Below are 15,813 nucleotides of genomic sequence, written 5' to 3'. Positions count from 1 at the left end.
TAGTGAGGCGGGTTAGGGGTTAATAACTTTATTATAGTAGCGCTCAGGTCCGCTCGGCAGATTAGGGGTTAATAAGTGTAGGCAGGTGTCGGCGACGTTGAGGGGGGCAGATTAGGGGTTAATAAATATAATATAGGGGTCGGCGATGTTAGGGCAGCAGATTAGGGGTACATAGGGATAACGTAGGTGGCAGCGGTTTACGGAGCGGCAGATTAGGGGTTAAAAAAAATATGCAGGGGTCAGCGATAGCGGGGGCGGCAGATTAGGGGTTAATAAGTGTAAGGGTAGGGGTTTTTAGACTCGGGGTACATGTTAGGGTGTTAGGTGCAGACGTAGGAAGTGTTTCCCCATAGGAAACAATGGGGCTGCGTTAGGAGCTGAACGCTGCTTTTTTGCAGGTGTTAGGTTTTTTTTCAGCTCAAACAGCCCCATTGTTTCCTATGGGAGAATCGTGCACGAGTACGTTTTGGAGGCCGGCCGCGTCCGTAAGCAACTCTGGTATCGAGAGTTGCATTTGCGGTAAAAATGCTCTACGCTCCTTTTTTGGAGCCTAACGCAGCATTTGTTTGAACTCTCGATACCAGAGTTAATTTTATGGTGCGGCCAGAAAAAAGCCCGCGGAGCGTTAACAGCCCTTTTACCGCCGAACTCCAAATCTAGGCCTAAGAGAATAAACATCCACAACGGTACCAGACAAGGGTGCCCGTTATCGCCTTTGCTATTTGCATAGAGCCCCTAGCAGCAAGTATTAGAAATAATGAAGACATCGCTGGCATTGTGGTAGGTAAATCCGTACACAAGTTGTCATTATTCGCAGACGATATCATATTAACAATTTGCAAACCTCTTCTGTCACTGCCAATTTTATATGATCTACTAAAACTTTTTGGGGCCCTATCTGGTTACCAGATAAATAATGACAAATGCGAGGCAATTGAGGTACATCTCCCTAACCATACGAAAAAGCTGTTAGAAATAAATTTTAACTTCAAGTGGGCCACTCAAGCCATCAAGTATCTCGGAATTTTAATCCCATATAATCTAAAAGATTTATATAAACTTAACTACTCCCCTCTCTATAAAGATCTTCTTAAAGAAATGAAAAATTGGACTTTCAGGCTTACTTTTATGCATCTAGATTAGCTCAAACAACACAATTATTTAATCCCAAAACCGAATTGGCCTGGGTCCACTTAGAAAGTGAAATGCTAAACCTCAACCCAATCTCCCAAATATTCTGGACACATAAAAAGGACAGACCAGAATCCAGGACGAAATATATATCTTTGTCACATACTCTAGGTCTGTTGGATAACCTTAAAAAAAAACATGACCTGATATCTAAAGGATCACCTCTGACACCCTTGGCAGTATTTTCGGATAGCTATAGAAACCAAGTTAGCGACATATGGGCTAATAAAGGCTTGTATAGGATAGCTGACACACTAAGAGGCACAGACGTTCTCACTTTCACACAATATAATGACCTTATGACCTCCGCACCCCACTCCTGGTTTCACTTCTTCCAACTAAAGTCTAGAATAGAAGAAGTATATAGACCTGGTAAGCCACATAACCCCTCACTATTCAAAAAATTATGTAGTGCAGACACTAGGGTTAAAGGAGCAATTTCTAACCTATATAAGTTTATAGGCTCAAGACATTTGCCAGAGAAGTTACACTTTATTAAAAAATGGGAGGAAGAAACCAACCTCTCTAAAGATATTAAGGAGTGGTCTGACATCATACAAAAAGGCTTGGCTTGCTCCATCAGCGCAAATCTGAAAGAAAACTATATAAAGGTTCTATATAGATGGTATATCCACCCGAGTAGAATCAAGCACCCTAAGGCGATTGCAAGCACTACCCAAATACATCAGTGCTATCGAGGCTGTCAGATAGAGGGCACCTATGTCCACATGTGGTGGGAATGTCCGAAAAGTGCGAAGGTATGGGCAACCACTTCTAAGTTACTAAGCAAAATATTCAATAAACAGATAATATTAAATATAGAACATGCCCTCTTACACTTCCTGGTTACGGGCTTATCAAGACACTCCTCTAAATTAGTAAATATCATATGTACTGCGGTAAGAACAATTATCGCAAAATACTGGAAGTCTTCGATTCCCCATTATGATGTTATACTTAACAAAATCAAATATTATCATCAAATGGCAAGCATTGCATCCTCCCTATTAGACAATAGAAATGAGTTTTTAAAAACTTGGGAAGCATGGATAGTATGGGAAGACACAGTTAGAATGCAGTCGAGATTAAGTGTTAGGAACCAGGACTGTTAGGAAATGAATAAAATAATAGATAGGCCTCGCAAGTGTTCACCACAACCTTTTCTTCTTCTCCCTCACTTTTTCCCTTTTCTTCTCTGTCCACCTCTGGACCGTCTTTCCCCATTATCCCCTATTCTACTACTAATCCTATTGTTAAATTGAAAAAAAAAAAAACAGGAGGCCACCACTGCCTTAAAGGGACAGTCTACACCGGAATTTTTATTGTTTTAAAAGATAATGCCTTTATTACCCATTTCCCAGTTTTGTATAACAAACACAGTTATAATAATATACTTTTAACCTCTGTGATTATCTTGTATCTAAGCATCTGCAAACTGCCCCTTTTTTCAGTTCTTTTGACAGACTTGCAGTCTAGCCAATCAGTGCCTGCTCCCAGATACAGCTATTTAGTGTTGTCATCTGACACAAGATGGCGGCGCGTGCACAACGCGAGGCTCTGTGTCTAGCTAATCCTACTACACAGGTTGCTACTTTGCTGGTTGTCTTAAGCCTGCTAACTGTGATCAGTACCGCACATATTAGGTACAGCAGGCTGGAACTTTTGGATATCAGAATTCAATACTCACAAACTGCTTCTACTAACCTCCGGAGCATCTATGTGCCTGTCAGTTTGCCGTGGACTGCTGGGGAGCCTCCGGTGTCTGCATTGTCAGGGCGAGGAGCGCGCAGACGGCGGAGGGATCGCAAACAGAGGCGTGGTAAGCGTGGAGGCATCCGCAATATACTGTCAGCGTCCCCCCATCGAGTCCCCTTGCCCAGTATTGTTCTTGCTAATGTGAGATCCCTCACTAACAAGATTGATGAACTAAAATTAAGGATGCATGCATGCAAAAACATCAGAGACAGTAATATATTACTTTTCACAGAAACATGGTTAAATGATGATATTCCAAACAATGTCATTAAACTTGAGGGTTACGATATCTTCAGAGCAGATAGGAGTAGTATTGAATCTGGAAAGTCCAAAGGTGGTGGGCTATGTATTTGTATAAATCACCACTGATGCACTAATTCTACAATCACTGAAAGCTACTGTTCTGTTAATTCAGAATATTTGATGCTAAAGTGCAGGCCCTTTTATTTACCCAGAGAATTCACTTCTGTTATTGTTATGGCAGCATATATTCCACCTGATGCTAATGCAAAAATTGCAATGAAAGAACTTCAAAAAGCGATAAATAAGCAACAAATTGCTCAACCAGACAGAGCCTACATTGTAGCAGGAGATTTTAATCATGCTAATTTAAAAACTGTGTTACCGAAATTTTATCAAAATGTTACAAGAGAGAATAAAATATTAGATCATGTTTATACAAATATTGTTGATGCTTATAAAGCACTACCTCTTCCACATTTGGGCAAATCTGATCACCTTGCACTTTTTTTATACCCCAGGTATTCTCCACTAATTAAAAGTGAAAAATCTTCTGTAAGAATAGTTAAAGTTTGGCCGGAGGACGCGACTCAAAAACTCCAAGCACAGTTTCAATCTACTGACTGGACTACATTTGCTGTAAGAGATAAGAGTGACTCTCAAGTTGATCTAGACTTGTATGCATCATCTGTCCTAGATCATATTCGCTATTGTATCAGCAAGGAAACCACCTATAACAGGATCAAAACCTTTCCTAACCAAAAACCTTGGATGAACAAAGAGGTTCGCCTCTTATTGCAAGCCCGTAACATTGCATTTAGAACTGGTAATGCTGAGGCTTATAGTTTGGCACGATCCAATTTAAAGAAAGGAATAAAAAGAGCTAAATTTGACTTGAAAACACGCATAGAAGAGCACTTTAATAACAACTCTGATTCTAGAAGAATGTGGCAAGGTATACAGTCCATTACTGACTATAAAACCACAAGCACAGTCCCCATAACTAATGATGCTTCCTTTCCAGACGAACTTAACTATTTTTATGCCCGCTTTGACCGTGAAAACAAAGAATCAATTATTAAACTTATGCATCCACCAGATGAACTACCTCTGAGTTTTTCCGTTGCTGAAGTGTATCGGATCCTCTCCAAGGTGGATGTACATAAAGCGGCCGGTCCTGACGATATTCCTGGACATGTGTTAAGATCCTGTGCTGGAGTATTGGCTACAGTAATTGCTGATATTTTTAATCTGTCTCTGGCTCAAACAACCGTTCCTACATGCTTTAAGGAAACTACCATCATTCCTGTGCCTAAACAATCAACAGCAGTTTGTCTTAATGACTTTCGCCCCATTGCACTCACTTCAGCCTTTATGAAATGTTTCGAGAGGCTGGTTATGGCCTATCTTAAAACTTGCCTACCACCTGCACTGGATCCTAACCAATATGCGTATCGCCAAAATAGGTCAACAGAAGATGCTATCTCGTCAGCTCTGCATTTTGCCCTCACTCACTTAGATCACAATAACACCTATGTTAGAATGTTGTTTATTGATTTTAGTTCAGCATTTAACACAGTCGTTCCTACTAAGCTGGTTGCCAAACTCCATGATCTTGGCATAAATACTTTATTATGCAACTGGATTCTGGACTTCTTGACAAACAGACCGCAATCGGTAAAAATTGGTAATCACACCTCATCTACTCTGACCCTTAATACTGGTGTTCCACAAGGGTGTGTATTGAGTCCACTGCTATATTCTCTTTTTACTCATGACTGTTTGCCTAAGTATGTATCCAATAGTATTATCAAGTTTGCTGATGACACCACTGTGATAGGCCAGATCAGTAATAACGATGAATCAGCTTATAGAGAAGAAATAAGGCAACTGGCTATTTGGTGTGCTGAGAACAACCTGGACCTAAACACTAAAAAAACTAAAGAAATTATTATTGATTTTAGGAAATCTAATCGATGTTTACAATTGCCCATTCATATAAATGGAACTGAGGTTGAACGTGTACCAAGCTTCAAGTTTCTGGGCACACACATCTCTGAGGATTTGACTTGGTCTTTGAACACCTCAACTTTAGTGAAAAAAGCACAACGTCTCTATTTCTTAAGAACACTGAAAAAAGTTAATTTATCTACTCAGATTTTAATTAATTTTTATCGCTGTACTATTGAGAGTATTCTCACCAACTGTATCACAGTATGGTATGGAAACTGTACTAATTCTGATCGCAAAGCTCTGCAACGGGTAGTTAAAACCGCCCAGTATATCATAGGTGCTCAGTTACCTACCATTGAAGATCTTCAAAGCAGACGTAGTCTTTTAAAGGCCTATCAAATTATTCATGATCCCTTCCATGTTAGCAACAGACTATTTGCCCTTCTACCATCTGGGAGACGTTATAGAAGCTTAAAAGGAAAAACTGCTAGGCTACGGAATTGTTTTTTCCCAAGAGCCATTACTCTGCTAAATAATAACTTTTACAAATCTCTCTTATGCTCATAGCCTTTTTTAATTTTTAATTTTTATCCTTCTGATGATTAGATCTTTTTATTATAATGAAGAAAGTGCTAAATTAATGGTCTTAACTTAATTTATTGATTATCCTGTTAAGGGCTCTTTCTCACCTCACTCTATATTCACATAACACATATAATATAAAATACACATATTATTCATATAAAACACTCATGATTCACATCATATATATAATGCAAATATACACATATGTGTGCAAGATGACTAATTTTTTTTTATTTTTTTTATTACATTTTTTTATTACATTTTTTTTTTTACACATATATATACTTTTTTGTATGGAATTGATTTTTTTTTGCACTTGCACTTTATTACACTTGCATTGTACTTTTGTGGTATAGAAATTTTCTGCACAAGTCACTTGAATTTTTTGCTATCTATTAGTTTTACCATTATAGTGCTATCTGTGTATAGGATTGGTTAGATTTTCAAATATAATTTCGTTGTCTCTGTTTTTCTACTTTGTACAATGACAATAAAACGAATCTAATCTAATAACTTCTTGTGCACGAGCACAGTGTTATCTATATGAAATACGTGAACTAACACCCTCTAGTGGTGAAAAACTGTTAAAATGCAATCTGAAAGAGGTGGGCTTCAAGGTCTAAGAAATTAGCATATGAACCTCCTAGGTTAAGCTTTCAACTAAGAATACCAAGAGAACAAAGCAAAATTGGTGATAAAAGTAAATTGGAAAATTGTTTAAAATTGCATGCTCTATATGAATCATGAAAGTTTATTTTGGCCTAGACTGTCCCTTTAAGTTATTGGACAACGTTTGATAGCCTGTCCTTTGTCCTTTTGTTATTTTTCTTGATGCATTGTTTGTATAATTGTGGAAACCTTCAATAAAAAATATTTAAATATAAATATAGTATAATAATAATAATGTAGAAAATAAGTTATTTTCTACCTGTCCAGACAAATAATAACTTATCTATAAACCGATGAGATAATCAAATATACTGTGCAAAACAATAACATGTGTTGTGGTTTCAAATAACAAAAACAGCTATTTAATATACAAAATAAACATAAATAAGCAATTTCTCATACATTTTATACTCTGCAGCTGGTATAACAAATCATTAGAAAGACATTAAAGGAAAAACAAATTTACAGTTCACTGTCTCTTTAATGGGTATAACACACACACATATAATGAACGCTAAACATTTGATTTGCATATCTATGCCATCTATTAAATACTTGTTAATTGCCCTATGTCCTATTCAGTGAAGCAAATGTTTAATCCTATAATGGAAACCATTTTCTAGATAAAAGGGATAATTCTAAATCCTAATAGTTGCAAGCTAATCTGTACATTTAACAAGGCTCCAGTAAGTTTGCCAGCATGACAACATCCTATGTAATATGAACTTACATCTCACATTCTACGTGCTCTTGAAAAAAAACAAATAGCAGGAATAGTACAGTAGGCAGTAATAACTTCTTATTGAAATGACAATGTATTCTATAAAAGCAAAGCCTTGGAGAGTTTATCCTCTTCTTCGGGTTTGAAACAATGAAAAAGGAAACTCTATGCCATGTGCCTTCTGAACAAATGAATTGTTAGACCAATAAAAAGTTTTATATTACTTACTGCAATAAGCAGTACTCGTTATTTTGGTGCCAGAACCACTAAACTAGTATAAAAGCATTTTATGAAACATTATGTTACCAAGCCCCACAACCCTATAAGTGCCAGGCAGCTGTACAGGACTTAAAGGGACAGTACACTGTAAAAAATGTTTTCCATTAATGTATTTCCAATGACTTGTTATACCAGCTGTAGAGTATAAAATATTTGAGAAATTGCATTTTCAGGTTTATTTGTGTATATGAAGTAGCTGGTTTGTGCTTTTAAACCACAGCCTATTACAATGGGTTGAGCTTCAGGTAATATCAGATCTCATTATGTTATCACTTTATGTACACAGACTTGCTTCCTTATCTTATATTTGTCTAGAAGACCAAAGCTCAATACACAGAGAGAACAATGGAAAATTATCATTTTATTACTTAACTATCCTGCACCCCACTAGCAGTGTAATCTCTTCTGCTGGCTGTGTTTACTTAGGCTATTCAATAGAATATACTCCAGTATAGAAATTTTCAGTATAGGTTGGGATACCACAGGCTAAATCAGCTATTTCAAATGCAGAAATAGGAGTAAAGGAGATACTTGTAAACAATTTAATACACTCTAGCAGGTAAAATGGATCATTGGGAATAATTTTAAGGGAGAGCACATTTTTGGGTGAACTGTACCTTTAAGGAGCTGGATGTGGTGGGGGGGGCAAGTATTTAACCCCTTAACGACCGAGGACGTGCAGGGTACGTCCTCTAAAGGATGTCAGTTAACGACCAAGGACGTACCCTGCACGTCCTCAGTCTGGAAAGCAGCTGGAAGCGATCCTGCTCGCCTCCAGCTGCTTTCCGGTTATTGCAGTGATGCCTCGACATCGAGGCATCCTGCAATAACACTTTCTGGCCATCCGATGCAGAGAGAGCCACTCTGTGGCCCTCTCTGCACCGGACATCGATGGCCGGTATCGTTGGTGGATGGGAGCCGACTTGGGAGGCGGGTGGGCGGCCATCGGGGGCCGAGCCTTTGGGGGGTGGCGGGCGGGCGCGTGCACGGGGCGGGAGCGGGTGGGAACCGCTACACTACAGAAAAAAAGTTACAAGTAAATTTTAAAAACAATGAAAATGAGAGAGAGAGAGAGAGAGAGAGAGGGAGAGAGAGAGAGAGAGGAAGGGAGAGAGAGAAGCAGAGAGAGAGAGTGTGTAAGAGAGAGGGGGAAGTGAGAGAGAGAGAGAGAGAGAGAGAGAGAGAGAGAGAGAGAGAGAGAGAGAGAGAGAGAGAGAGAGAGAGAGAGAGAGAGAGAGAGAGATAAAGAAAGAGAATAAAGAGTTGAGGGGGGAATGTGAGAAGACAGGGGGAATGGAGGAAGCGAGGGGGCTGAGAAAGAAAAAGAGTGAGGAAGAGAGAAAGAAAAGAGATGTCTGTATAATAATGGCATTTCACACTGTCATTATGTTAGCAAAGAAAGTTGTGCAATTTTGATATACTTATTGAAATGTATCCTGTTTATCTTATGTTCTTTGCTATAGTTAGAGACCTGAATAAATTAACTTCTACACTGATAAAGCCTCCCTGGGTCAGTAAGAAAAATACAGCAGGAAAAAAATAAATAAATATAAATTATGGGGAACAAAAATATTTTTTTGCTAAATAAATGTCTTATGTCCCATCAAAAAGTGCTTGGCATAGCATATGATGATGATTAAGGCATGTAATAAAAAACAAAACTATTTTTTTGGGGGAGGGGGGTTGTTCATAATACTAAAACAAAAGTATGTTATACTGGAAAGAATCAGGGGTTTCTGGTGTACTTTATAGGTCTATGTGAATTCAAAAACACTTCTAACAAACACATAGGGATTTGGAAAGCAAAACATTTTAATGATTATTAGTAGTAGTATTAGTATTACTACAGTACCCTTATCTGTAGAACACCAGCAGATTCTGGCGTGCTATAAACATGGGTGCAATATAAATAGTAAAACGTATAATGTTTAAGATTTTATCAGCTTTAATCATATAGCATTTGTTTTTACATGAAGTTATTCTGTTATAATAAAATAGATTTTCTTTTTAATAAATATACTCTTCTATTTAATACTTATCAATTTTGCAGTCATATAACTTATGTAATCTGAAGGTATTATTTAGATACGATAATAAGAACAGCCCCCCCCCCAAAAAAATATCTCAAACTTCCAGGGAAATAACCTGATAATGGTCATTGCGAGCATTAAGTTACCACAATATGACTGTATAGCTGAGTTACCTGATTGGTGTTGATGTATTCGCCTGTCTTTTGTGACTTGGTACCTTCAGTCCCCGGATAAATACTTTTCTCACTTTAGGATGCTTGTTTCACGGTTCTGTACTTTCTCGTCGCTGATAGCAGCACAGTTACACTTCCTGTAAAGATTAAAGAATCAGCTAACACACAAAATAAGCTATGAATACATTAAGCTCTCCCCGGGTTGCTATGAGCCTACCACATGAGAGCAGTCTGCCTTCCAAACAAATGAAAAGCCAAGCTCAGAAATTCAAAGATTTCGCAACCCCAAGCACAGTCAGCTGAAAACAGCCAGCAGCAGCAAATGTACAGCTTCACTCATACGCATAGCTCTGCAGAACCATCTCACAAAGGCACATGCACATATTATAGCACACACATCCAAGAACAATAGACTTACAAGTGCAAACACGGGGCATAGGATTCTCGCCACAGTCACTCACATTCCCTGACAAACATGCAGAAGTATTCTGTAACTTCTCTCTTATCGGTCAAGCTGACTTCACACTATCAACCAATCAGCTTCTGAGAAGCAAGCCCATTCACTGCCAGCACTCACTGACACGCCCTGAGGCAGGATTTAGCTCTAGAGTCCTTAACCCTTCCACTCCTGAGCTATAGCTGTCTTTAGTTTGGCATAATTATTTTCTGTCATTGGCAGACCAAGCTTTTTAATAAATAATTGCTTGCAGAAATAATACCATAATATGGGAACATTCCACCACGTTAAAAGGAATATATCATTCATCATATATCATCTATCTATATATCTATCTACATATACATATAAATATCTATATATTATATTCTATTGTTATTATTTATTTGTATAGCGCCACAAAATTGATAATCAGAAGATAAATTGTATTGCTTTTGTCACTTAGCAGTGCAACATCTTTCAACGTATGCAAATGAGTAGGTATAAAACAAAATCTCCCAGAGAGGTGACAAGTCATTTTGACAATGTCTCATGCTCTTACCCATGCTCTGCAAAGCGAAAAATAATGCTAAAAAAGAAACAAACATAAAATGGAAATCATCAAATATAGAAGCTCACAAAATATTGTATATTTTTACACTTACCCAAAGATCCCATTTATTTTGATTCATGCTATTTTTGTATTCGTTCAGAGAAACATGGATCTATGCCCTAATATCAACTATACATCTAAATGAGACAAGTGGTTGCTGCCAGGCGATCATTATTAATATTAAATGCACTTGACAGCTATACAACACCTCGTTTTTGAATGGTGTAACCCCACTCTTTTAAGTTGGGGTCTTATGATATGTTGAGAGGCTAATAAAGTAGGAATAAATGCCTCTTAAAAATCACCAGATCCCCCTAAAAATAGATTAATGCTGTGAGGTCATCTGGACATTTTCAGATAAAATCATGCCTTATCTGTTCATCAACCTTTGTCATCTATGTCAGGGGTCAGCAACCTTGGGCCCCCAGATGTTTTAGAACTACATTTCCCATGATGCTGAGATACTCTTTAGGCTGTCTGAGCATTATGGGAAATGTAGTTCCAAAACATCTGGGGGCCCAAGGTTGCTGACCCCTGATCTATGTCATCACCTGCAGAGTGCAACCTACAATATGTAGGGCTCACCACCAGGGGCATTCGCACCAGAATTTGTGAACCTTTAGCCACTACTATTTATATTAGTACTTCCTCCACTCTTTTTGTACAGCATTTTGTGAGGGTACACAATAAATGTGCAGTTAGCTTGAAATGGATGGTGACTGAGAAAGTAGTTAAACCCAGGAGGGGATCCGACAAATTGAAGATACTTTCCAAATGTGAAATGTAGTGGATATTTACACTGAAAAAAAGGTACCAAAAGGATTAAACTCTGAGTTTGATCTAATCAGTCACTGGTACTGAAGCTGTTGTTTTCATTTTAATTTCATATTTACATCAGTATTACATTAGGATTTTATGAACGTTTGAAAACATATTTGTTTGTATTTTTCTTAGTTCGAATAGAACTCCACGCTCCATGTATCAGTTTTGATAGTTAATAGTGTCATCAGTATATGTTATGATTTTTCTAACACAGTTTATACTTTATGCCAAGTTGTAGTATAACACACAGTCTCTATTCTTACCATTATACTTACAACTGATCGTGATCAAGCTGAAGTATATTTAATTGATAATATTAGGCTTTCGTTATCTTTATTTATTATGTTTTATATTTTAATACTAGGATTGCTCTTTATATTGATTATTGTAGTTCACTATGCAATAATATATACTCTGTCTTATTACAGTTACCATTCACTGTTTGATCCTGATGTTATTTCATCATTAGTTTTATCCAATTAGATACTAATTTAGGCTTTAAATTATTCACTTATAAGACACCCTGACAGGCAATGACTATAGCATAAAGTCAAAACATGTCAGTCGGTCACGGTGTGAGTGCTTTAAACATTGAGTTTACACACGTGGGCTCTCTAGCCTTTTAATTTTGATTAATAAAGTGTGATTTTGTTACCTCCACTGGTTTACCCTAAATCTTTTTTCACTATTTGAGTCTCTTTTTTGCTATTGGAGATGCTTAAAGTGAATGTAAACTTGAGCGTACTCGCTCAAGTCATAGGATATAATTTAAAAAATGAGGTAGACTTTAATTTATGAAATTGGTAATTTATACAGATATTCTTAGATTTTTACAATTTAATGCCGCAACGATAACCGCCGTTCCTCCGTCCGCCATAGTCGGAAATCAACTAATCATTTTTTCACCCTGGGGCCGTGACGTTTGTGCAAAGGGGCTGGACGCCCTGGGGGGGGGGGAAACAACTTTTCGCTAATTGCAGATTTGTCATCTGTCAATCAACTGAGGACTATGGCGGGCGGAGGAACGGTGGTTATCGTTGCGACATTAAAATGTAAAAATCTGAGAATATCTGTATAAATTACCGATTATATGAATTAAAGTCTACCTCATTTTTTAAATTATATCCTATGACTTGAGTGAGTACGCTCAAGTTTACCTTCACTTTAATGCAAGGGTTAAACACATAGTATTGAAGGGTCCCTAAATTACATGCTCTATATGCAAGACCTACAGTTTGAAAATCAATCACCTACTCTTCAAAGGTGTGTCTTGGGTTATATAGTATAAGTACATTTTTAAAATATAAATAATTTAAATTTAAGACAGGCTATTTTTTTTAATGAGGGGGTGTCTAGGCACACCAGCTTATCAAAAATGCCTAGAAATCCCAAAGCCCCCTTGCTTTAAATCCCAGAAGCCCCTTTTTTAAGAGGCTCATGGGATCTCTTATGTGCAGATCAAAGTTACGTAACTATACTATATGGTCCTTATTTACAGTATATGAGGCTAGCCCCTTCATTTGACTTTAGAGTTTAAGAGAAAAAAACAAAAATACAAAAACTCTCGGCTAGATTACGAGTTGTGCGTTAGGGTAAAAAAGCAGCATTAAGAGGTCATAACGCTGCTTTTTTACGCCCGCTGCTATTACGAGTCTTGAAGGTTTAAGGGCACCGCACACTTCTTTGGCCTTACCGCAAAATGACTTACGTAAACTTCGTAAAGTCTTTTTTCTATGGCTTTCATAAACGGCAGTGCATGTATGAAGACTTCTCCCGGCTTCGTTGAGGACTTCGGCCCGGCTTGGATGAAGACTTCTCCCGGTATGTCGATCTTCAGGGGGTTAGTGTTAGGTTTTTATAAGGGTGTATTGGGTGGGTTTTATTTTTTAAAATTAGAGTTTGGGCGGCAAAAGAGCTAACTGCCCTTTTAAGGGCATTGCCCATCCAAATGCCCTTTTCATAGCAATGGGGAGCTTAGGTTTTTTAAGATAGTATTTTATTTGGGGGTTGGTTGTGTGGGTGGTTGGTTTTACTGTTGGGGGTTGTTTGTATTTTTTTTTACAGATAAAAGAGCTGATTACTTTGGGGCAATGCCCCGCAAAAGGCACTTTTAAGGGCTATTGGTAGTTTAGTTTAGGCTAGGGTTTTTTTTATTTTGGAGGGGCTTTTTTTATTTAAATAGGGCTATTAGATTAGGTGTAATTAGTTTAAATTTCTGTAATTTGCTTATTATTTTCTGTAATTTAGTGTTTGTTTGGTTTTGTACTTTAGATAATTTAATTTAATTTAGGTAATTGTATTTAATTCAGTTAATTTATTTAATTATAGTGTAGTTAGGTGTTAGTGTAACTTAGGTTAGGTTTTATTGTACAGGTAAATTTATATTTATTTTAACTAGGTAGTTATTAAATAGTTAATGACTATTTAATAACTATTCTACCTAGTTAAAATAAATACAAACTTGCCTGTAAAATAAAAATAAACCCTAAGATAGCTACAATGTACCTATTAGTTATATTGTAGCTAGCTTAGGGTTTATTTTACAGGTAAGTATTTAGTTTTAAATAGGAATAATTTAGTTAATGATAGGAATATTTATTTAAATTTATTTAAATTATATTTAAGTTAGTGGGTGTTAGGTTTAGGGTTAGACTTAGGTTTAGGGGTTAATAACTTTAATATAGTGGCGGCGACGTTGGGGGCGGCAAATTAGGGGTTAATAAATGTAGGTAGGTGGCGGCGATGTTAGGGACGGCAGATTAGGGGTTAATAATATTTAACTAATGTTTGCGAGGCGGGAGTGCGACGGGGGTTTAAGTTAGTGGGTGTTAGGTTTAGGGTTAGACTTAGGTTTAGGGGTTAATATGTTTATTATAGTGGCGGCGACGTTGGGGCGGTAGATTAGGGGTTAATAAGTGTAGGTAGGTGGTGGCGACATTGGGGGCAGCAGATTAGAGGTTATTAAATATAATGTAGGTGGCGGCGACGTTGGGGGCATCAGATTAGGGGTTAATACATATAATGTAGGTGGCGGCGGTGTCCGGAGCAGCAGATTAGGGTTAATAATATAATGCAGGTGTCGGCGATGTTGGGGGCAGCATATTAGGGGTTAATAAGTGTAAGATTAGGGGTGTTTAGACTCGGGGTTCATGTTAGGGTGTTAGGTGTAAACATAACTTTTATTTCCCCATAGGAATCAATGGGGCTGCGTTAAGGAGTTTTACGCTGCTTTTTTGCAGGTGTTAGACTTTTTTTCAGCCGGCTCTCCCCGTTGATTCCTATGGGGAAATCGTGCACGAGCACGTACAACCAGCTCACCGCTGACTTAAGCAGCGCTGGTATTGGAGTGCGGTATGGAGCAAAATTTTGCTCAATGCTCACTTCTTGTCTTTTAACGACGGGTTTCTGAAAACTCGCAATACCAGCGCTGCAGGTAAGTGAGCGGTGAGACAAAACTGCTCGTTAGCACCGCATAGCCTCTAACGCAAAACTCGTAATCTAGGTGTCTGTTTTTAAAACTTCTTGCAGGCTTCTCATGAGTCATTATATATACATAAAATAATTCTATATTTTAAATTTGCAGGTTCTGTTAAAAAAATATATAATATGTGTAGGTTTACTACTGAAAAATGGCCTACAGTAGAGCTTACATGGGACCAGCATATAAAAACTCCAAAACAACTCAGCACAGGGATTGAATGGCTCAGCAGTTTAATAGTTAAAACACAAATTTTAATATAAAATGTATGAGAGAGAGGGAGAAGAAGAAGGGGAAAATAATGTAAGTGGAGAGACAGAGAGACCAATATTGCTAATAAATTATTTTGCAGCATTTTCATATTACACTTTTAGAAGTTTTTTTCATTCATAGGTAGTCTGAGGTACACAGTACATATGGCTTTCATAAACGGCAGTGCATGTATGGTTTTATGGTGCACTGACCACCAATCAACATCTGATTGATAACCATGAAGTGTCTTCCCATTGGGGCCGGCTCTAGAATTGCACCAAGTGACACTACAGAACCTAGACAGCATTTGACACTGGTAGCATAAAGGAAGAGCATATTCTGGCTAATAGTGTATTTTTAAGAAGTTACTCTCATATGGAGTCCATCAGCTGGGTATGATCATGTTTTCATGTGAAGTTTTCATCTGATTTTACCTTTGAGACTGTTGCCTAGGCTATAACTGGGTTTAGATTGCAGTGGCTGAAGAGTTGGTGGTGAGTAACTCATTGTTGGACTACTATTGTTGTTGTGCATGTGCATCATGCATGCTCCCAAGAATCACAGAAAAAAAATAATTTGGAGGCATTTTGAAGATTGAACATTTTTTTAATATAAA

General features: G+C 37.6%; 1 protein-coding gene across 1 annotated transcript in view; it reads right to left on the bottom strand.

The window, feature by feature from the left end:
* Positions 1-10,123, bottom strand: part of LOC128652033 (glycoprotein-N-acetylgalactosamine 3-beta-galactosyltransferase 1) — a 111,723-nt gene extending 101,600 nt beyond the window's left edge. The window contains exons 1-2 of the mRNA XM_053704985.1: positions 10,015-10,123; positions 9,597-9,733 (exon numbers count right to left, since the gene is read on the bottom strand). The gene's annotated coding sequence lies outside the window, so the exon portion shown is untranslated. The remainder of the gene's footprint in view (positions 1-9,596; positions 9,734-10,014) is intronic.
* Positions 10,124-15,813: the final 5,690 nt, after the last annotated feature.

Source organism: Bombina bombina, chromosome 3 (genome assembly GCF_027579735.1).
Source record: "Bombina bombina isolate aBomBom1 chromosome 3, aBomBom1.pri, whole genome shotgun sequence".
Classification (NCBI taxonomy): Eukaryota; Metazoa; Chordata; class Amphibia; order Anura; family Bombinatoridae; genus Bombina; species Bombina bombina.
The sequence above is the reverse complement of the archived record's forward strand: the minus strand, read 5'-3'. Positions and strand labels throughout refer to the sequence as shown.